The sequence below is a fragment of the Pongo abelii genome, chromosome 18 (genome assembly GCF_028885655.2).
Source record: "Pongo abelii isolate AG06213 chromosome 18, NHGRI_mPonAbe1-v2.0_pri, whole genome shotgun sequence".
NCBI classification, from domain to species: domain Eukaryota; kingdom Metazoa; phylum Chordata; class Mammalia; order Primates; family Hominidae; genus Pongo; species Pongo abelii.
The window spans coordinates 71,145,120-71,169,917 of NC_072003.2; the positions used below are offsets into that span (position 1 = coordinate 71,145,120).

The following is a 24,798-nucleotide window of genomic DNA, read 5'->3' on the forward strand; positions in this document are numbered from 1 at the left end:
CAATACTCATGAAAACACTGAGGAAGGTACTATTATCCCCATTTTACATACTGGTAAATAGAAAATTAATGAGGCTAAGTAATTTATCTCAAGGTTAGATTCTTGATAAGTGGTGAAGCTGAGAATACCTCAGAGATTTTCCTCATATTTACAAATGGAATAATTGTCAGAGGTTCCTCTGATAACACTTAGTGAGGTGAATATGATTTAAACATGAGACTTCAGGAAGGAGTGCATCTGATGACTTGTCCAAAATGGCAGTTTGTAAGTTCTCAGATTTGATCACTGCCAGTTACATATATTATTGATATCGTCATAAATAATAGCTTTTGGAAAATTTTACAACACCACATGTTTTCTGAAGAGTGAGTAAATGCATTGTAAGTTTTAGAAAAGCATTCCTTTTTTATTTTATTTTATTTTGTTTTTTTTTGAGACTGAGTCTGGCTCTGTCACCCAGGCTGGAGTGCAGTGGTGCCATCTTGGCTCACTGCAAGCTCCGCCTCCTGGGTTCACGCCATTCTCCTGTCTCAGCCTCCCGAGTAGCTGAGACTGCAGGTGCCTGCCACCATGCCCAGCTAATTTTTTGTATGTTTAGTGGAGATGGCGTTTCACCATGTTAGCCAGGATGGTCTCGATCTTCTGACCTCATGATCCGCCTGCCTCGGCCTCCCAAAGTGCAGGGATTACAGGCGTGAGCCACTGCGCCTGGCCTAGAAAAACATCCTTTAGAGTTGGGGATGTGAATGGGTAAGGGAGTGTGTGTGTGTGTGTGTGTGCACATACACATGCTCATTCATCAGTTGGTAGCTATAGATTAGGGTGACTATCTCAGTTTGCCCAGGCTTGAATTTCTGGATCATGGAACTTTCAGTGCTAAAACTAGGAAAGTTCTGAGTAAACCAGCGCAAGTATGTATGCATATATACACTTATACATGTATATATGTGGGTGTGTGTATGTATGTATAATAGTGGGCTATGGGAAGTCAGATCTTGCAGAGAGTAAAACTGCTCTGAATTCGTTGCCTAGACTGATGCTTGTCTGTTTTATTAACAGACAGCTTTAGTCTCCTGTGTTTTCCCCATTTCAGATAACCTTTTCTTGTCATCTAAGAAATTAATTTCTTTGTTGGAATCATTGCAAGTAAACTTGATAGCAGGAATGCTGTTATCGAGGCAGCTTACACAGTGATTTGCTAAGTATAGCCTCCTCCTAAAAGGTGAAGCAGAAGTCATTTTATCGATCACTACTAGGAACCTGTTGAACTACCTGATTTTTACCCCTTCTTCTGAAGCCCACTATTTCTATTTCTCTTTATACCTTAGCATTTCATTGGAAGCATTTTCTAACATGTATTTTCACATCATTTTTTTTGTTGTTTTTTTGCTATTTGCTTCTTTCTACCATAGAGTTGGAACTGTTTAAAAACTATTTTTAGGCTAAGCCACATGAAATTATCAAGATTTGACTGTTTTTGACCCATGGAAATGGAATTTTATATGATTCAACTAATAATTCAACTTTCGGTTATTTAGAAATATTAGGCTACTAATTTAAATTTATGTGTGGAGTATTCCATTGAAACCCTGGTTAATGTTAGAGGAGAACTAAGGTGAACTTTGGGCTAATAACTCCATGCTGCCTATTTGCTAAAAAATATTTTTTAAAAGGTATAACTTGTGGGAACACTGAGCATTGCACAGTCATTAATATTAGTCACTTAAAATTTATCTTAGTCAAATGTTAAGACTAAATTTAATCGTTTTTCTTAGAATTTTGACCTACTATGTTAATTTTAAGCTAGAGTGGGTTATGTATATGTTCATTTTTGATTCATGTTTGTGAATGCTCCTTTCATGGAATCAGAAGTAAAATTATTGCTGTATTGCTAATAAAAACAAATACCAACCAACAAGATAACTTCGTTTCTTTTGGATGTTCAGTTGGAGTCAGGGTTTGCCTTTTTGGATAATTTAGGCTCCTAGAACCTAAAGGAGTTAAATGAGTGACTACAAGGAGTGACTATGATTTTTTTTTTTTTTTTTTAAAGAAATGTAGCCACTGTATACAGTGGCTCAGGCCTGTAATCCCAGCACTTTGGGAGGCCGAGGCAGGCAGATCGCCTGAGGTCGGGAGTTCGAGACCAGCCTGACCAACATGGAGAAACCCGTCTCTACTAAAAATACAAAATTAGCCAGGCGTGGTGGTGCATGCCTATAATCCCAGCTGCTCAGGAGGCTGAGGCGGGAGAATCACTTGAACCCAGGGGGCAGAGATTGCGGTGAGCCGAGATTGCGCCATTGCACTCCAGCCTGGGCAACAAGAGCAAAACTCCGTCTCAAAAAAAAAAAAGAAAGAAAAAGAAATGTAGCCAGTTACTATTTGTTTCAGCCTTATATGCTATCATAATTTTGAGATTCTTGTGGTATGTAAAAAATTGCACATGTGAATATGTGATAATAAAAATACTTTTTTTTTTGTCTCTTGCACCATTAATTCCATGTAGTACAACACTTGGCCTATAAAAATGAAAGGATTTCTTTATGGCCCCTAGTTGTGTATGCAGTAAACTAAGCAGATGCTGAGAATTTTTACTTAATACAATGACTCAACCTTATAGAAATAGTAACCTATCGTGGAATTTTGGGTAGTTGCTGGGATCCCAGCACTTTGGGAGACCGAGGCGGGTGGATCACTTGAGGAGTTTTAGACCAGCCTGGCCAACATGTGAAACCCCGTCTCTATTAAAAATACAAAATTGGCTGGGTGTGGTGGCACACGCCTGTAATCCTAGCTACTTGGGAAGCTAAGGCAGGAAAATCACTTGAACCCGGGAGGCGGAAGTTGCAGTGAGCCCAGATAGCGCCACTGCACTCCAGCGTGGGCGACGGAGCAAGATTCTGCACTGCCCTCACCGCCCCCCATCCAAAAAAAAGAATTTTGGGTAACTAACTGTAGCTTTAAGACTTTTGTATCTCTTAAACTCTAAAAGTGACCTTGGAGAAAGATGTACATTTTAACAGTGCATTGAAAAATTGAAGCTGATTCTTTTTTCTATCATGATCTTTCTTATATACTTTTGGCAAGTGTGTATGTCTCTTGTTCTGCCTCTGTCATCAGTATCAAACATTTTGACTGTTCTTTATTGTTGAAGTATTATACTCAATCTTATGTATTTTTCACAAACTACTTTATGACTATGATATGCATGAGTTGTGGTTTGGTAGACCTTTTCAGGAACAAATCATTATCAGGGCTATTTAAAAAATACTTTCTTGGCTGGGCCTGGTGGCTCACACTTGTAATCGCAGCACTTTGGGAGTCCAAGGCAGGAGGACTGATTGAGCCCAGGTATTCAAAACCATCCAGATCCTGTTTCTGCAAAGAATATTCAAAAAAATTAGCCAGGCGTGGTAGCACACACCTGTAGTCCTTGCTACTCAGGCAGGAGGATTGCTTGAGTCCAGGGATTTGAGGCTGCAGTGAGCTATGATTTTACAATTGCATTCCAGCTGGGTGACAGAATAAGACCCTGTCCCTAAACACACACACACACGCGTGCGCACACACACACACACACACACATACACAAACCCAAAAAACATCCCCTAAGTCATTGGAATATTATTATAAACTCCATTATGAAATAATAGACCTAAATGTAGTGAAACATGTTCCATTGCTCTAGTATGTCTAACTGGAATCTATCCTTAAACAGTTTAGCTTGGAAAGCTGAAAAACAAGTGTAAAGCTTGATCAAATGGTAATCTGAACTATAGCTTTTCTTGGAGACTAAGTTCTTGGGGCAGTTGACTAGAGGACATGATGTTTCTTGATCACAAAGCTTTTTTGATGGCAAAGATTCACATATTGTAAGTGTGCAGTTTGATGAATTTTTATAACCTAAAGATACCTATGTAACTAGCACCTTGATCAAGAAACAAAACATAACTGCTACTCTTTCTCTTAGTCCTTGCATCTAAACTAAACATCGGGCTCTATCCACCTAGCTAAATTTTAGTTGAGTATCATGTAATTTAGATTTAAAAACTGTGTGAAGAGCAAGACTACTTAGTATTTATGCAAAATATCCAGGTAGTTATATTATTTTCATCTTTAGCATACTAACTATGGCATACTACTATTCAATTTAATTCTACAGAATTTTAAATGTCTAGTGTTTCATCAATTGACTTTGTGATTGCTGAAAAAAGACCTAGACTGTTTTCTGAGTGCTATCCTGATTTTTCTGATTAACTACATTGCTTGGACAGTGACTGACATTCAAAGCTGATTTGACTGGCTCCTTAAGTTTCTCTGTTTTGAGCTCCTGGGGTTACAAAACTCAATCATATGCAGATAATTTGCCATTCATACTGACAGTTCTGCCAGGTCAGATGGTGCAGTTATCGTGCATGCTGCAAGAGCATTGTTATTGCTAGGTGTTTGGTTTTCTTCTTTTCACCCCTTCTTCTTGAAATCCAGGTGGAAGCTGTGCTCTCTGAAGATGTAAAGCTAGAACGTCAATCTGACACTTCACTTGTCTTTAGCTTCTCTGTTGAGTTTCCATCCATGTGTGCTGAGCTGTTCAAGTCACAGCCCCGAACTCAGTGTTTTTCAGTAATGTTTTGTCAGAGAGAGGTCTGTCCTTTTTGGTGAGATTGAAATGAGTGATACGCTTTTGACACTATTGGCAAGTGGCTTTCACAGTCCATGGCAGATCTAATGAGCTACACGTGCCTGCTTGGAAAATTCAGCGTTCAGTGGTCTGAAAGGATCCCTGGAATAGGGGCTTTAGTGCCTGCATGCATTAAAACAACAACGACAACAGTAACAACACAAACTTATAAATATACTATAAATTGCTTTGTAAGCTATTTTGTAACCTAGCATTCAAAGATTTTTAGTTTCAACTGCAATAATTAGTTTTTGCAGAAACCTGGTAAAATGAATATTATGAACTATTTGACAAAACTAGTTTTGCATCAGACAATGAATTTATGATATGCTTGTTCTACAAAGTCAGTTGTACACTCATATTTAAGAGTAACGAAATTATATAAAACTGCTTTCTACAGTGTCGATTATGTACACTAATCTTTTCTGGGGCCGTCACCTTCTTTCTGCCTACACAACTAGGCATACCATGAAATGGGAATACATTGTAATGCATGAAAGTATATAACAGAGTATGCTAGATTTGTGGTTCAGTAGACCATCTAGTATATAAGCACAGTTTTACCCAAGGATCAGGGTTGCAACTTCACTTATTTCTGTTATTCCAATACGGAGAGTGATCTCTTATATTTATAATTCTCATGTAGAAAAGTAACTAGACTGTTTTGTCTGAATTCATGTGAGGTAAGTGTTCCATCTCAAAGTTGAAGGAAACCCTGTTTATGGTATCTTATTAATCTAATTAAACTGCTTTACTATATCAGTTTTAAGAAAGTTTTCTCTTGAAATGGCTTGATTATTCAGGGAGACATTTGGGGGTTATATAGGTGATTATTTTTATATCAGCTATAAGAATGGCTCAAGCAAAACATTTCCCAACATTTGTAAGCAAAACTGCCTACCTTTGAAAGCCGGTTTTTGCCTTCCTATGAAAAAAGGGGGCTGTCATTGCCGTTGAGAACGAAGATGTAGGTACAAAGAAGTACAAACAGAGAGAAGTCATTCAATAGCATTGCACAGATTAGTGAAGTCACTATTGAGTGTTCTAATAGTTATTGCTATAAAATAGAGCAAATGGATCTTGTCTACTAACGTGAAGTTTTCTCATTGCAAGTAGATACCAGTTCTTTGACTTTAATGTGAGAATCTAGATTCAAGAAGGCATGAATCTGATACAGCTTTTGTGGTGCGTGGACTGATTTAGGGCATATAGAGAATCTGCAAACAATGCAGAACAAGGGTAAAAAAATGAGCCTCTAAAACAGGATCAGGATGGGAATGTTTTCCTTATTTACACCTTTTCTCTAGTAAGGACCTTGGAAGTTAACATCAGAATGACATTCTATATTTATAATTGGAATATGTTTGTTGTATATTAGTTGATGAGGAAAGTAAGAAACAAAAGGAGTGGAAAATTGTGACTTTTCCAAGAACAGAATCTGTAAAAAGTTAAGGTAGATAGAAAAACAAGGAGGACGGTAGTAGACATTAAGGGATCTTCACTAAGATCATAAATTGCATAAAACCCCTTGTTTTTCTCTGGTACCTCTTCTCATTGTCATCTTTGTGACCCAATTTCTTCTTTTTTTTTTTTTTTTTTATTTTGAGATGGAGTCTCGCTCTGTCGCCCAGACTGGAGTGCAGGGGCGCGATCTCAGCTCACTTCAACCTCCGCCTCCGAGATTCAAGTTATTCTCCTGCCTCAGCCTCCGAGTATCTGGGATTACAGACGCCTGCCACCACGCCCAGCTAATTTTTTGTATTTTTATTAGAGATGGGGTTTCACCGTGTTAGCTAGGATGATCTCGATCTACTGACCTCATGATCCACCCGCCTCTGCCTGCCAAAGTGCTGGGATGACAGATGTGAACCACTGTGCCTGGCCGTGACCCAATTTCTTTTACAAATTTTCGTTGAGATATAATTCACATACCATACAATTCACCCATTTAAAACATATAATGCAGTGATTTTTTTGTCTGTTCACAGAGTTGTGCAATCATCACCACAATCAATTTTTTAAAAAATGTATTACCCCAAAAAGAAACCCTAAACTCATTAGCAGTCACTCTTTATTCTCCCCAAAATGCTCCAGCCCTAGGCGACCACTAATCCATGTGATCCAAGTTTTAAAAGTTGTTGATTTGAAATTCCCTGCTGTCTTCCAAGGACATTCTACTTCAAACCATTTGATTGATTACACAGGCACAATCAGAAAACTGACTACTCTCTTTGTTGAGACCAGTCTTGTAAATCAAAGGGAGTGACACATAGCTGCACTCTTAGATATATATAATTATATATAGCTTCTTAAACATGCTCTTTAAAAGGTTGTTTTTTATCATAGATACAGACTTGTTAAATATGCCCCCTCCCTCATTCCTGACTCTGATCCTTAAGTTAAAGATTCTGAATATTGATTGTCTGAGTCTTACAGTTTTTGGACTAAGAGATTCTGACTCATTCTGACAGCACTTACAAGACACTAATGTATAACTCAGAAAACAAATTATTCAATATAATATAAAATGTATTTGCCCAGGGGATTAAACACTATATCCTCTAAACAGTACATTCCCTTCCTTTAAGTAAGCCATAGGGTAAGCCAAAATATTATCAGTAAATTGTCTTGTACATGTGGAAACAGAACAGGGGGCTAGTTATATGGTTCAAACAGTGAAAGGTTCTACTCTCTTACAATCAGACTGTGATAGGCAGAATAATGGCCCCTCTAACAACCTTCATGTCCTAATCCGCATAATCTGATTATATAACAAGAAGAATTTTGTAGATGTGATTTAGTCAGGAATCTTTAGATGGGGAGATTAGGGTGGGTTATCTGGGTAGGCCTAATCTAATCACATGGGTCCTTACAATTGGAGAAGCTTTTTGTGATGAAAAGGAGATGAAACTGTGGAAGAACCAGAGAAGCATCAGCCTGAGAAGGACTCAACTGATTATTGCTGGCTTTGAAGACAGGAAGGAGTCATGAGCCAGGGGATGCTGGTGGCCTCTAGAAGCTGGAAAAGGGAAGGAAGTAGATTGTGCTCTAGCCCCTTCAGAAAGGAATGCAGCACTGTGACACCTTGATCTCAGTTCAGTGAGACTGACTCGTTTCAGACTTCTGAGCCAAAACACTATAAGATAATAAATGTATGTTGTTTTAAGTCACTAAATTTGTGTTAATTTGTTACAGCAGCAGTAGAAAACGGATGAACAAACCTAGATTTCTTCCTGCGTGAATCCAGTTGGTGAGTCTCAGGCAAGCACAGCCTCTTAGAACAGTGCGTGAGTGAGCCTTTCCTATGTTTGCTTCGGTGGCTGTCTTTTCTCTGTGTCTCAGGTGCCTTTTCCAAAGCCCTTTCTTAAGTAACTTATTTGTTAAAACACATTTAATGAAAACACAGACTTAAGAGTTAGATGGATCTAGGTTTGAATTCTGGCTCTGACATTTTACTAGCTGGATATCTTTAGACAGGTGACTTAATATTCTAAGCCTTGTTTTTTTTCATGGCCAAAATGGGACTAATACCTACATTTCTAGGTTGCTTTGAGAATAAAGTGAGATAATATATGTAAAGTAGCACAATGCCTTATGTATAGTGAGCACCTAATAAATGATAACTGTTGTTATCTCTTAAAGGCTAAAAGTGGAGTTTGCCAATGGCATGCATTCTAACTCTTGATCAGATATAAATATATTAAGAAATATTGGTACAGCTATTGTGTTTAGGGGAATATTCTACAGAATTCTCTTCATAACCCTCTGGCTGCTGACATTGAGCCTTCTTCCCCAAAGGCTTATTTTTTGAAGCTTTAATGAGTAGGTTAAAACTACCTTTGGTTTATGGTGCAATATGTAACACCTTTCTTTTAAGAGCTAGTGTGCAAGAGAATACATTAAGGAAAACCTGTAATTCTGTTTCTACAATTAAAAAATTCCTAATAACTGGAATTTTTCTTCAATTTTTAAAATCCTTAATGCCCGGCAAACAGCAGACACATAATAGGCAACAATGAATGTTTATGGAACTGAACTAAACTAAGTTCTAAGCAGTTATTCTTTCACAACCTGTTTGGAATTCATCCCTTTTGTTACCCTTAGTTTTCTTGCCTAGCTTATTGCAGCAGCTTTTGAACTGCTGTTCTTTCTGTACCTTGTCTTTTCCTTCTTTGATATGGTTTAGCTGTGTCCCCACCCAGATCTCATTTTGAATTCCCATGGGTTGTGGGAGGGACCCAGTGGGAGGTGGTTGAATCATGGGGACTGGCCTTTCTTGTGCTGTTCTCGTGATGGTGAATGAGTCTCACAAGATCTGATAGTTTTAAAAAATAGTTTCCCTGCACAATCTCTCTTCCTTGTCTGCCACCATGTGAGACGTGCCTTTTACCTTCCACCATGGTTGTAAGGCCTTCCCAGTCATGTGGAAATGTAAGTCCATTAAACCTTTCTTTTGTAAATTGCCCAGTCTCGGGTATGTCTTCATTGGCAGTGTGCAAATGGACTAATACACTCTTTGATTGATCTTCCACAGTGCCACCCACCTAGGCAAAGACTACTGTACATTATATCCCCTCCTATTTACTCCTCTTTGTATCTGTTCCATTGCATATTGCATAATAGCCTTATTGTTTAACCCATTGCTTCCCAACTTTTTATGGCATGATACACTTAGACAATGATGATTGTGTGGCACACTGGGGTAGCAGGACAACAACCTTATGGCTGGAGGTTTGGACCTCAAGGGCTGATGAGATCACTATCTCAGTATACCTGTCACCCAATTTAGGCACACTAATATGCCTTGGCATGCCCATTGGGAAGGTCTGTTTAGCATTTAAAACTAATTGTGATGGGAATTTGTTCTGTCTTTTACATAGATATTTAATGAACACCTACTGTGTGCCTTATAAGTTCTAGGGGAAGGGAATTAAGAGAATTAAGGAATTAAGAGGTTCTATAGGAACCCTCACTTCCAGGCAGACAGATGTATAATGCCCTCCAAATAGGCCTTCTGTACTCCTCTCCTACCTTTGCCCCTGTCTTTGTTCTGAATAACCTGCACTTCCTTCATCATCATCTGCTACAGTTAAAATATGGTAGTTTTATATGTTGTATTCTTTTTCATTTCATTATACCACTAACATTTAGTTTACTGCCCTCTATAAAGCATTGTTTCTTTATGTTATTTCATTACTTTCTATCTTGAATTTATCATTTTTTCCCTTTATGTACCTGTTGTTCCTATCATGTTTATTACTACTTACCAAAGTATTTACCCTGCTTCTTCTCCTAACAACTTTATCATATAAATTCTGAGAAATATTTAATACTTATACAATAAATATAAAATAATATTCATTGTGCAGATATATTATCAGGTAATAACAAATGTCTTTTGAACTCATACTTGGACCAGGTATTATTTAAACAGCCTTACATATATTTTATGTATATAATCTTCATAATAGCCCTGTGAGTCTAAAGTATTATTATATTTCCATCTCACAAACTGAGGCATAGATAAGTAACTTGCCAAAAGTTATATAGCTATTAAGTATCAGTGCCATGATTGAAATGTAATCAGTTGGTACAAGCAATCTTGATATATCAGCTCATGCTGATAAACATTCTGTTACACTGTGCTGTGACAAAATAATTTATATATGGGTGAGCAGACCAGGAGGTATTAGTACTTAATACTATACATTCCCTCTAAGCTGAGATTGGCTATTTTTTAGGGGTGAAAGAAGTTGTAGTCCTAAGAAACATACGCTGTAGAGGGCATGATAATACACAATCAACAAATGCTCAGTATTATAAAAATCAAAATGTAGTGAGAATATTATTTGTGGCTCATCTACTATATGAGCCAAGAAATGAACTGGGTATTTCACATGTATTATCTCATTGAAGCCTTGCAATAACACTCTTGAGTAGTCACTTTTATTTCTATTTTATACATGAGGAAAAATTATCTCAAATAGATTAAGCAACTTGCCCAAGAGTTACTATGCTAGGAAATGGCAGAGCCAAAGTTAGAACTTTGTCATGTCTTCCCTGTTTTCTATTCATTGTGCTGTACTGCCTCTCTGACAATAGGATGTCCTGGCAGAAGGGCAGGGCAAGTAAAGCAAGCTATTGCTAGAATGTAGTTAGAGTAGTGCTTAATTTGGGAAAATAGTTTTGTGACAATGTTAATTTGCCCTTCAAATTAGTGTTTGAGGAAAGAGCATAGCCAGTATTCTAAAATAAACCCAGTAAAAGCAATGTTCATTGTTGCTAAACATTACCTGGTGATCATGGCTTTCTCTTTGTGCTTCAGCTGTATCTTCTACAACATGTATGTGGTTAATAGGCATCTATTTATAGCCAAAGATGTTTTATGATGTTAGGCATAGTGTTTGGACTCTGGAAGTACTACATAAATACTGTTTTTTAGTTCCCAGTCTGAACACTGACATTTGACTTCACCATGTTTTATCTTTATAGCATCACACTTTTGCTTTGCTTTCTCTCTCTTCTTCTTCTGACACTGACAAAGAGATTTGTTCATAGAGAACTGACTCTGAAGGTGACAACTCTTGGTTGTATCTCAGTGGCTTAGGCTCCACATGCAGTTTCTTCTCTGTCTTTAATTAAACTTGTTTTTTTCAGTGTTGTAGCTGGGAGCACTGTGTTGACACAACTCACTCTTGTAAAGAACAGATTAAAATGTCAGTGTTCTAATGTTCTCATCTGTGGGAAAAAGAAAATATTTGGGGTATTTTATTTATAACTTTTAAAAGACTCCTTGGTGGAGAAAGATTACTTGCAAGATGGAAAACCATTTGACAGTTAAAGGGACAGAACTCTCTAATATTAGTCTAACAAAAAAACAGAGAAAAATATGAAAGCTTACTAAGACTATTTCCTATGGATTTAGAACACATCCTTCTCTCCATTCCTTCTTGATTTTCACTTCATTGTGTCTTTTAATTCCCTAGTATTTTGCTTAATCCTTCCAGATGCTGTTCATGCAGAGTATTGACAGTTTCCGCAAAGGTAGTTAGTCAGTTATTACAGTAAACACATATATCATGCGAAAGAGGACTACTAGTCAAGGGAAGTGGAGTTGGTATATTGAGCCTTTAACCTTCAGATCATAAGTCTGAATGTATCTATTTTTACAATGAATCATTAACATATGTTAGCTGTTTATTGGTAAATAGGCCAACAAATTCAACATGCCACAGTTTGAGACCCTTTTTTGACTATAAGGCGTTCACAGGGTATAAACCACATAATTTAGCACTGCGTGCCATGCAAATTTTAGAAGTCATAGTAAAGAGATGAGCTTGCTGCAGATTGATAAGGCAGAGACTTAATAATAGACACTAAGACTTTAAGGGCATTTGTAATGTATTTGGAGTGTTTGTACATGTCTATATTCATTGATTGTCTAATCCTCACAACCCTATGAGTAGATAAGATTATCTCCATTTTACAGATGAGAAAACTGAGGCCTAGAAATGTAAAGGAGTTTGTCCAAGGCAACCCAAAAAGTGGAGAAGTAGGACTTGAATCCAGGGAACCTGGTTCTGTAACCTATTCTATTAGACAGTTTCTGAAAGTTTATTAACTTTTGGTGCTGTATAGTTGGGAGCTTTTACTCTCTGGTGGTATTGTTAACCAACATGTTAATATTGGGTAGATGAAGAAGATAAACATTAAAATACAAGGAAATTTCTTTATGTTCATATATTAATAGTAGGTGATGACCAGGCAAAATGCCTAGTCTTCTTTGAGTATATCTTAATTAGTAAAGGAATTATGAATTGTTCTCATTTGCCCATATAAAGGCAAAAGGCAGCTTTCTAGAAAGGCACACATTAGTATTTCAAGTGCCCACTCCAAACTCCTGGTTTTGGAAGTTAGCTGCCCTCTAGCAGAGCATCTGCCTTTCAGACCTTATTTAGAGATTTGCCTGGTTTGAGTTGTCCCTTGGGTTAACAGCTGTGGAATCTGAGTTTCTTTGGCATTGCTCCCTTCTGTGTAAATTACAGATGTTCTCTAATGCCCTTTTGGACTGCTTTTGGAAAAAGAGGAAAGAAAAAATCCTTTTTTCTCTTTAAAGGGATCTATCTTAGATTCTGAGTAGGAGGAAATACATTTACTGAGTTTTTCCCCTTTATGTTTCTCTTCAATCTTTAAAAGTACTTTCTGCAGCCCTGGTGCTATGGGATCAATTTGTTGGCAAGGGTTATTCAAACATTAGCAGAATTTGTGTCCTCTTTAGATTAAAGCACTAAAGCCAACAATAACAATTTTCATGTGGGAACCGGTGCTTGATATCCAAGTCAGGCTATAGTTGGTGGTCTGTAATTTACTCTAGAATGAAAATATGCATTTGAGGGGAGAGAGGGTCTTTTCCTAGGTTTTTGTTTATTTGGCTTCAGTTTTCGGCTTTTTGTGACTTTTTAAAAACCTACTGTTTTTAAATAGAAGTTGTTCTAGAGGTGTTTTTTGCCTTTTGATTTGGGAGGTTTAAGGTTGAGTACTGGAAATGAGACATATAATAAAGTTCTTTAAAATACTAACGTTTATATTATGATATAACTTATAAACAAGCAAACATCTCAAGAATGTAACTCAATGAATTTTTGCATATATGTAATTCAGTTCTTTCTTCTTCACTTCTGTTTTGATTAACTTTTACTCTTTTTTTTTTTTTTTTTTTTGAGACGGGGTCTCACTCTGTCGCCCAGACTGGAGTGCAGTGGCATGATCTCAGCTCATTGCAAGCTCCGCCTCCTGGTTCATGCCAGTCTTCTGCCTCAGCCTCCTGAGTAGCTGGGACTACAGGTGCTTGCCACCATGCCTGGCCAATTTTTTGTGTTTTTACTAGAGACAGTAAGCAACGCTGTTGTTTAACAGCGTTTAACAGCGTCACTGTTGTTTAACCATCCTGTTAGCCAGGATGGTCTCGATCTCCTGACCTCGTGATCCACCCACCTCAGCCTCCCAAAGTGCTGGGATTACAGGCATTAGCCACCATGCCCGGCCCCAACTTTTACTCTTTTAACCCCCGTTGCTGGAGAGAAATATTACATTATGGTGAAGACTGCTACTTAGTTTTTACTTTTGGATTTCAACCTCATTTGGACCCCAATACTGTGTGGCAGTTATTTCAAACCTTTTTCACTATCTCCAGGACTTCTTTCATTCGTTCTTTTTATTTTATTTTTTTGAGACAAGGTCTCACTTTGTCACCCAGGCTGGAGTGCAGTGGCTTGATCATGGCTCACTGCTGCCTTGACCTCCCTGGCTCAGGTGATTTTCCCACCCTCAGCCTGCCAAGTAGCTGGGACTACAGGTATATGCCACAATGCCTGGCTAATTTTTCTTTCTTTCTTTCTTTCTTTTTTTTTTTTTTTTTGAGACGGAGTTTCACTCTTGTTGTCTAAGCTGGAGTGCAATGGCGTGATCTCGGCTCACCACAAACTCTGCTTCCCGGGTTCAAGCGATTCTCCTGCCTTAGCCGCCCGAGTAGCTGGGATTACAGTCCTGCGCCACCACACCCATACCTGGCTACTTTTGTATTTTTAGTAGAGATGGGTTTCTCCATGTTGGTCAGGCTGGTCTTGAACTCCCAACCTCAGGTGATCCACCCACCTTGGCCTTCCAAAGTGCTAGGATTACAGGCGTGAGCCACTGCGCCCAGCCTTTTTTTTTTTTTTTTTCTAGAGATAGTGTTTTGCCATGTTGCCTAGGCTGATATTGAACTCCTGGGTTCAAGCAGTCCACCTGCCTCGGCCTCCCAAAGTGCTGGGATTGCATGGGATTACAGATATGTGCCACCACACCCAGCCTCCAATGCTTCTTTGTTACTATTTTCCTGTTAGCTTTTACAAGATGGCTTACCTCTTACTTCACCAAGAAAGTAGGGGCAATCTGGAGGGAACTCCCTTTGCTCCTGCTAGGCACCCTTATCGCTCCTCAATATTTAGAAATGGTACCCATAACTATCCTTCTTTTCCTGTCTCCTGTTAAAGCTTCGCTTTCATCCCTTTCTGTCTTCTCAGTGACTGACATTATCTGTTGATCAGTTTTCCCCATTAGCCTCTGTATTGACTTATTCTTCTCAGGATATATGCGTGATTGAGACTTCTCAGTTAAAAAATAAAAACAAAATAATACAAAATTTGCCTTTGACTCTGTGCCACCGTTACTATCCCCAGCATTCTCCTTCACCTCAAAGTCAAGCTTCCTGACTCTCACTATTTTCACTTCCTCATCTCTCACTGGCTCTTGCTCAGCTATAGGTCGGATTCCCCCCACCCCCAACCTTTCTCCACTGAAACTGCTTTTGCAAAAATCACGTGACTTTTGCCAAATCCAGTATATACTTTTTTGTCCTTCCTAACTTCTTCCTTGATATTATTCCTCTGATTTTTCTTTCTTCCTCTGCAATCCTCAGAATCGTTTTGTGAGTTCCAGTTACTTTGCCTATCTCTTATATGTAGGAGTTTTCCAGAATTTTGTCTTTATCTGGCTTTACTTCTATCTTATGCTTCTTGTAAGCAATCCGGTCCACATACACAAGGTTTTAGTTACTGCCTGTTCCTCCTATATCATGATGCTTACTAACTCTATTCTGAAACTCCCTTTTGATCTCCAACTTCATAGAACCAACTTTTCGTCTGACAATTTTGTGTTTGGATGTGTTGTAGGCAAATAGGAAAAACTGACATCATTATCTTTCCTCAGCATGTCTCTTTTCCAAAACTAACCTGTTTCCCTTGTTGTATTCTCTGTCCTGGTTGGTGACACCTTCTTTGCCAGGCACTAAACTCTGGAGGGGGTACAGAGCTACAAAGACATTATGAAATAAAGTTCTTACCCTCAATCGTAGAGACTAATGGGGGAGACAGACACATGAACAGACAATTACACTACATTAGAATGTAGTAAATACAATGATAAAGGTATGCACTGTGTGTATTTGTAACACAAAAAAGGACATTAAACTCAAATTGTGGATTGAAGAAAAGTTTAGGAGAAGGTGATGCCCAAGTGGAGTCCTCAGAAATAGGATCCATGATTCCTCCCTTTCCCCTTCTTTTTTCCTCCACTATTTGCTGAATCCCATTAATTCTTGACTCTTAATATCTTCCAAGTTTGTCCCATCTTTTCCATCACATCTGTTCAGGCATCCTGGGATTACTTAGCAATTTCCTAATGCCTTTCCTTTTCTCCATTCTCATGATTTTCCCCCAATCTATTATCCATATTGATATTACAGTAATCTTTATTTTATACAAAATTGTCTGATCATGTACTTCACAGGTTAAATCTTTAGCAGTTTTCAATTGTTTTAGAAATATTACTCTTCAGTTACATTTCTAACTGAAGCAACCATTTCTGACTGGTCCCTTTGGGTGCTGGCCCTGCCTCTTGCCTCATCTCGTTGTTAGTGTTGTTGTTTTAAGGACTTTATTGAGATAAAATTCCTATGCCATATACCATTCATTTAAAGGGCACAATTCATGGCTGGGCGCAGTTGCCCACACCTATAATCCGAGCACTTTGGGAGGCTGTGGTGGGTGGATCACTTGAGCCCAGGAGTTTAAGACCAGTCTGGGCAACATGGCGAAATCTCATCTCTACAAAAAGTACAAAAATTAGCCAGGTGTGGTGATGTGTGCCTATAGTTCCAGCTACTTAGGAGGCTGAGGTAGGAGGATCACTTGAGCCAAGGTGGTCAAGGCTACAGTGAGCCAAGATTGCTCTACTGCACTCCAGCCTGGGTAACAGAGCAAGACTCTGTCTCAAAAAATTTTTTAAAGTGCACAATTCAATGGTTTTTTTAATATATTCACAGAATTGTCTAGCCATCACCAGAATCCACTTTAGAATACTTTTATCACCACAGAAAGAAGCCTCACCAACCATATCCATTAGCAGTCACTCCCCATGTCACCCCACCTCACCACTAGGCAACTAGTAATCTACTTTTTATTTCTATAGATTTGCCTATTCTGGGCATTTCATATAAATAGAATCATACAACATTAGTCTTCACTTAGCATAAAGTTTTCAAGATTCATCCATGTTGTAGCACATATTAGTACTTCCTTTTAATTGCTGCATAATATTTCATTCTATGGATATATTACATTTTATTTATCCATTCAGTGCATTTGAATGGTTTCTACCTTTTGGCTATTATGAATAATGCTACTGTGAAATTCATCTGAAAGTTTTTGTGTACATATGTGGTTTTTTTTTCTCTTGGGTATAGACATAGGAGTGGAATTGCCAGGTTATGTGGTAACTCTATGTTTAACTTCTTGAAGAACTGCCAGACTTTTTTCCAAAGCAGGTGTACCATTTTACTTCCTCACCAGCAATGTATAATGGTTCCACTTACCCCACCCACATCCCTGACAACACTTCTTTTTCTTTAACCTTTTTTTTAATATAGGCCATACTAATGACCGTGAAGTAGTATATCATGGTGATTTTGACTTGATTTTCCCTGATGACTAAGCATATTGAGCTTTTTTTCTTTCTTTTTTTTTTTTTTTTTTTTTTTCTTGAGTCGGAGTCTCTGTTGCCCAGGCCTGAGTGCAGTGGCGCAATCTCGGCTCACTGCAACAACCTCCGCCTCTCCAGTTCAAGCGATTCTCCTGCCTCAGCCTCCGGAGTAGCTGGAATTACAGGCAACCGCCAGCCCCACCCGGCTAATTTTTGTATTTTTAGTAGAGACGGGGTTTTGCCGTGTTGGCCAGGCTGGTCTCGAATTCCTGACCGCAGGTGATCCGCCCCCCTCCGCCCCCACAAAGTGCTGGGATTGCAGGCGTGAGCCACCGCTCCCGGCCTGAGCATTTTTTTTTTTTTAATGTGCGTGTTGGGCATTTGCATATCCTCTTCGAAGAAAAGAGTTTCGCTCTGTCACCCAGGCTGGAGTGTAGTGGCACACTCTCGGCCCACTACAACCTTCCTCTCCCGGGTCCAAGTGATTCTCCTGCCTCAGCCTCCCAAGTAGCTGGGATTACAGACACCCACCACCACGCCTGGCTAATTTTTGTAGTTTTTTAGTAGAGAAGGGGTTTCACCATGTTGACCGTGCTTGTCTCAAACTCCTGGTCTCAAGTAATCCACCGGCGTCAGCCTCCCAAAGTGCTGGGATTACAGGTTGGAGCCACCGCGCCTGGCCAAAAATTCAGTTTTTTAAAAAAAACTATCAAGTTATAGCAGTTCTTTATATATTCTACATACAGGTTTCTTATCAGATATATAATTTGCAAATATTTTTTCTCCATCTGTGAGGGTGTCTTTTTCTTGATAGTATCCTTTGGGGAATAAAGGTTTTTAATTTTGATGAATCCTATAATAGTATTCATTTCTTTTGTACTACGTGCTTTTGGTCTCACAGCTAAGAAACCATTGCCCAACCGACGGTTACAAATTTTACACCTATATTTTCTACTAAGAGTTTTATAGTTTTAGTTCCTTATATTTAGGTCTATAATCTATTTGGAGTTAAGTTTTGTGTGCGGTGTGAGGAAGGAATCTAACTTCATTCTTCCGTAGGTAGATACCCAGCTGTTCCAGGGCTACTTGTTGAAGACGATTTTCCCCCCATTGAATTATCTTGGCACTTTTGTTTATATATATATATATATACACACATACATATACATATGTATACGTATATATATATGTATACACATATATATACATATACGTATATATATACGTATATATATACATATACGTATATATATACGTATATATATACGTATATGTATATATATGTGTATACATATATATACACGTATATATATATATCAACTGACCATAAATGTAAAGGATTATTTACAGTCTCTCAATTTTATTCCTTCATCTATATGTCTGTCCTTACACTAGTACCACTTTATTACTATATCCTTGTAAGTTTTGAAATTGGAAGGTGTGAATCCTTCGATTTTGTTGTTTCTCAGGATAGTTTTGGCTTTTCTGGGTTGCTTTCATTTCCCATACGAATTTTAGGAAAAGTTTCTAAATTTCTAGGAAAAAGGTAGCTGGGATTTTTTTTTTTTTTTTTTTTTTTTTTGAGACGGAGTCTTGCTCTGTTGCCCAGGCTGGAGTGCAGTGGCACGATCTCGGCTCACTGCAAGCTCCGCCTCCTGGGTTCATGCCATTCTCCTGCCTCAGCCTCCTGAGTAGCTGGGACAACAGGCACCCGTCACCACACCTGGCTGATTTTTTGTATTTTTAGTAGAGATGGGGTTTCACCATGTTAGCCAGGATGGTCTCAATCTCCTGACCTCATGATCCACCCACCTCAGCCTCCCAAAGTGCTGGGATTACAGGTGTGAGCCATCGCGCCTGGCAGAATAGCTGGGATTTTTATACAGATTGAGTTAAATTCATAGATCAATTTGAAGAGCATTTTCATCTTAATATTAAGTGATCTAATCCACAAACATGAGATGCCCTTTCATTTATTTAGTTTTTCTTTGTTTTTTTTTTCCAACAATATTTTGTAGTTTTCTAGTATTTTTCTTTTTGGTTTTGAGACAAGGTCTTAACTCTGTCACCTAGGCTGGAGTTCAGTGGCACGATCATGGTTCATTGCAGCCTTGAACTCCCAGGCTCCAGCAATTCTCCCGCCTCGTCCTTCCAAATAGTTGGAAATACAGGCCCATGCCACTACATCCAGCTAATTAAAAAAAAAAAAAATTAATTGTAGAGATAGGATCCCAGTATGTTGCCCAGGCTGGTCTTAAACTCCTGGACTGAAGTGATCCTCCCACCTGGGCCTCCCACAGTGCTCAGATTACAGGCCTGAGCCACCGTGCCTGGCCTGTAGTTTTCATTGTATAAGTTTTAAAATCTTTTGTTAAATTTATTTCAAAGTATTTTATTCTTTTTGATGGTATTGTAAATGGAATTACAATACAATTTCATTTTTGGACTCTTCAAGTTTATAGAAATACAATTGATTTTTGTATATTGATCTTGTATAACGCAACCTTTCTGAACTGGCTTATTAGATCTAATAGGTTTTTAGTGTATTCTTTAGGATTTTTTGATATCCAACAAGATCATATCATCTCCATGGAGGGATAGTTTTATATTTTTGTCTCCAACCTAGATGTATATTACTTCATTTTCTTGCATAATTTTGCTGGCTAGAGCTTCCAGTACAATGTTAAATGCAAATGGTGAGAGTGGTCTTCCTTGCTTTTTACTTTTCTTAGGGGGAATTCATTCAGTCTTTCATCAATATGTAAAATGTTAGCTGAGTGTTTTTCTGAGTCTTTTTTTCAGATTAAGTTCTCTACTACTAGTTTGTCAAATGTATTTTTATCATGAAAGGGTCCTGGATTTTGAGAAATGCTTTTTCTATTTCTATTTAGATGATCATGTGGAGTTTGCCCTTTATTCTGTTGAGATGGTGTATTACATGAATTGATTTTCAGATGTTGAGCCATTCCTATATTCCTGGGATATCTCTCACTTGGTCATCACGTATAGTCCTTTTTGTGTGCTTCTGGATTAGACTGTCTAGCATTTGTAAGGGATTTTTGCATCTATATTAGTAAGAGGTATTAGCATGTAGTTTCTTTTTTGTGATGTCTTTGTCTGATGTTATCATGGTAATATTGGCCTCTTAGAATGAGTTGGGAAATGTTCTCTGCTCATGAATTTTGGAAGGGTTTGTGAAGACTTAGTATTACTTTTTTTTTTTCAAATGTGTGGTAGAATTTCCTAGTTAAGTCATCTGAACCTGGGCTTGTAGGAAGTTTTTAAGTTACTAATTAAGTTTCTTGTTATACATAGCTATTTGATGTTCTATTTTTATCTTGAGCCAGTTTCTGGAAGGAATAATTTGTGTCTTTCTAGGGATTTTTCCATTTCATTCAAATTATCTAATTAGTTGGTATATAATTATTCATAGTATTTCCTTCTAATCCTTTCTATTTCTGTATGGTCAATGGTGATGCCTCATCTTTCATTCCTGATTTTAGTAACTTAAGTCTCCTGTCATTTTTGTTTTTTGTTGTTGTTATGGTGGTGGTGGGTTCTGTTTTTGTTTTGTGGGTTTCTTTTTTTTTTTTTTTTTTTTTTTGCCATGGGCTCTTACTCTGTCTCCTAGGCTGGAGTGTAGTGGCACAATCATGGCTCACTGCCACCTCTGTCTCCCAGGCTTAAGGGATCCTGCCATGTCAACCTCCCAAGTAGTTGGGACCACAGACATACACCACCACATCCGGCTGGTTTTTTGTGTTTTTTTTTTTAATAGAGACAGGATTTCGCCATGTTGCCCAGTCTGGTCTCGAACTTAGGAGCTCAGGCGATCCACCTGCCTCAGCCTCCCAAAGTGCTGGGATTACAGGCATGGGTCACCACACCTGGTAACCTCCTGTTTTGTTTGTTTCCTGGTCAGTCTAGCTGAAGTTTTGCCAATTTTATTGCTCCTCTTAAAGAAGCAACTTTTGGTTTTGTCAATTTTGTCTGATTTTTTTCTATTTCTATTGATTTGATTAATTTTTAGTCTTTTTTATTTCACTTTTTTATGCTTGCTTTAGGTTTAGTTTCCTCTTCTTTTTTCTCGAGTCTTAATGCAGAAGTTTGACTTACTGATTTGAGATCTTTTTTCTTATTTAATATAGGCTTCATAGCTATACACTTAGTATGTTTTAGCTATATCCCATAAATTTTGCTCTTTTTTCAGTTATCTTGAAGTATTTTCTAATTTCTTTTGTTATTTTATTTTTAATTAATTGCCTAAGAGTGTGTTGTTATTTTGCATATATTTGCAGATTTCCCAAATTTGCTTCTGTTACATGTTTCTAATTTCAATTTACTGTGTATGACTTCAGTCATTTTAAATTTATTGAGACTTATTTTATGGCCTGATATACGTCCTTTTCTGGAGAATGTCTGATGTGCACTTAAGAAGAATGTGTATGCTGCTGTTGGCTAGAGTGTTGTATAGATGTCTATGTCTGTTAGTTCTTTTTTTTTTTTTCGAGACGGGGTCTGGCTCTGTCGCCCAGGCTGGAGTGCAGTGGCACGATCTCGGCTCACTGCAAGCTCTGCCTCCCAGGTTCAGGCCATTTTCCTGCCCCAGCCTCCCGAGTAACTGGGACTACAGGCGCCTGCCACCACGCCCAGCTAATTTTTTTGTATTTTTAATAGAGACAGGGTTTCACCATGTTAGCCAGGATGGTCTCGATCTCCTGACCTTGTAATCCGTCCACCTCGGCCTCCCAAAGTGCTGGGATTACAGGTGTGAGCCACCGTGCCTGGCCAGTTCCTGTTAATTGATAGTGTTGTTCAAGTGTTCTATTTCCTTGTTGATCTTCTTCCTGGCTGTTTTCTCCATTACTGAAAGTGGGATATGGAAGTCTCCAACTATTATTTTTAAATTATCTATTTTTCCCTTCCATTTTGTCAGTTTTTTCTTCACACATTTTGTGGCTCTGTTGTTAAGAGCATATATGTTTAAAATTGTTAAATCTTTTTAGTGGATTTACTTTCTTACTATTATAAAATGTTCTCCTTCATCTCTAGGAAATTTTTTTTGTTTTAAAGTCAGTTTTGTCTGGTATTAATATAGCCACTCCAGCTTTCTTATGGTTTCTGTGTGAATGATATATCTTTTTTCGTTGTTTTACTTTCAATCTATTTAAAATGTGTCTCCTATAGACAGCATATAATTGAATCTTTAAAAAAAATCTAGTTTGACAATCTCTGCATTGTCATGGTTTATAATAATACAATTGTGTTATAAATTGTTGGTTGCACTTCATTGCCTAAGTAAACCTTCTAAGTACAGTGATACTCATGGAAGCTTCATATTGAGTACTTACTGAATTTCTTTTCCTTTTCTCTATTCCTCATTTTGAATGCTGCCATTGTTACAGACCAAAGCCAGTATGCCTCATATTAGGTAGATTGACTGATTAACAAAAAAGTAAGTTATCTGATTAGCTTTGAAACCAGAGAGTTTAGTGTTAGTGGTTGTTGGATCATAATCTTTTGAGTCAGTAAAGTCTAGCCGTATGTATTAGAATTTAGAAGAACTTTTTTTCTGTAGTAGAAATCTCTTTCTTCTACTCCCAGCAATGTTGAAGTTATAGTTTTGGATTTAGGGTTGCCAAGAATAACTTTGCTTTGCATAGATAATTGACCAGATTGAGTAACAGAGCAAAAAAAACACATAGTTTATTTTCACACTGTGGTAATAATAGTTACCATTTTTGGAGCTCCACATTATTTCTATTGTTGTATATGCCATAATAAGGGAATGGCTTCCTCTCACTAACTTCAAGTCACACCAAGAAACCTGCTTCTTCCTGAAGAGGGTTTAACTTATTTCTAAGCTAAATAATTTTTTAGCACAGGATGTTTAGATACTTACTTTTCTTCAGACTACAATCTAGAATCTGTTGGTAGAAAGACAAAGTGCACAGTGTCTGCTTTTGTAGATCCAGTGTTTTTCATCTAAACTGTTCATTGAGGCATGCTAGTTCTCATTTCTGTTTTCTTCCCTATACTTTGAATATCATTATTATGGACACATAGCTATGAGGTAACCTCAATGTTATACCCTGCTTATATCCTGCTTGTTTAAGTTTATACCTTGCTTGTTTAAAATTGGGAATTTTGGCAAGGAGAAGATACTGGAAAAGACGAGTAACATGTAATTGAAAGAATTTTATAGCCCAGACTTCTTTGTAGTGACATTTATAAATAAAACTAGAAAAGGGGTTTTGAGTAATATTTCTAGGTTTCTACTTAGTTTTTGGTTGGAAATATTCAGTGTTCCGTCCATTTCTTTGCTTTCCTTAAATAAATGGGACAAAGAGTTCAAATTGTGACCCTTGAGAGTGTTTGTAACTTAGTTATATATTACTCTCAAATGTATTTACTTGGTGTAGGTTCACAAGAATTTTAAAGCAAAATTAAAAGAGCACCAAACATTAAATTGTTTCTTAAACAGTTTCTGCCCTTTTTATTTATGTTGAAAAACTATTTACCTTAAGGGAGAAAATAAAATCTCATGGCAATTATTTCGTTCTATCTGTCCTGTCTTGGTAATCATTTTATCTTTTTCAGATAGAATATGCCAACTTCCACATGATCTCATTTTAACAATTTTTGTTGGTTGAACCTAATCATCTTTAATGGTTTTATGTCAATTATATTTTCAAAATGAGAATGCCTCATAAAAGTTTTCATTCCACATTCCAAATTACTAACACATTTCATTTGAGACTAGAAGGCATCACTCACTGTCCATTCATTAGCTGATGTTTGTTCCTTATCTGCCATCTTTTTGAAATTGTATGTTGGTGTCCACCGTGAAAGGAACTGGAAGCCACCTTACCAGTAAGATCCTCACTCTGTTGCCCCGGCTGGAGTGCAATGGTATGATCAGGGTTTACTGCAGCCTCTCCCTCCTGGACTCAAGGGATCTTCCTACCTCAGCTTCCCATGTAGCTGGGACTATAGGCACATGTTCAGCTAATTTTTATTTTACTTTTGTAGAGACCGTGTCTCCCTATGTTGCCCAGGCTGGTCTTGGATTCCTGACCTCAAGGGATCCTCCCACCTTGGCTTCCCAAAGTGCTGGGATTATAGGTTTGAGCCACTATACCTGGCCTAAAAAACATTTTTTTGAAATTTTTACTCATTTAGAGACATGGTCTCGTTCTTTTGCCTGGGGTAGAGTGTGGTGGTGTGATCATAGCCCACTGCAGCCTCAGACTCGGGCTCAAGTGATCCTCCCACTTTAGCCTCCAAAGTAGCTAGGAATACAGGCATGTGCCACTACACTTGGCTAATTTTTAGGTTTCTCTCATCTTGTAGAGATGAGATTTTGCTGCGTCGTCCAGGCTGGTCTTGAACGCCTGGCCTCAAGTGATCCTCTTACCTCAGCCTCCCAAAGCACTGGCATTATAGGCATTAGCCACCACACCTGGCCATCTATATATTTATCTTGGAGGTATAATTTACAAATAGTTAAAAGCATAAGTTTTAAGTATACATACAATGAGTTTTGACAAATGTATACCCAAATGTAAATACTATCCCCACTTTTAGTATAGAATACT

At 37.9% G+C, this 24,798-nt stretch overlaps 1 protein-coding gene across 1 annotated transcript in view; it reads left to right on the forward strand.

The window, feature by feature from the left end:
- Nucleotides 1-24,798, forward strand: part of PMFBP1 (polyamine modulated factor 1 binding protein 1) — a 556,696-nt gene that overhangs the window by 33,279 nt on the left and 498,619 nt on the right. Inside the window, exon 2 of the mRNA XM_063717359.1 lies at nucleotides 7,880-7,931. The gene's annotated coding sequence lies outside the window, so the exon portion shown is untranslated. The remainder of the gene's footprint in view (nucleotides 1-7,879; nucleotides 7,932-24,798) is intronic.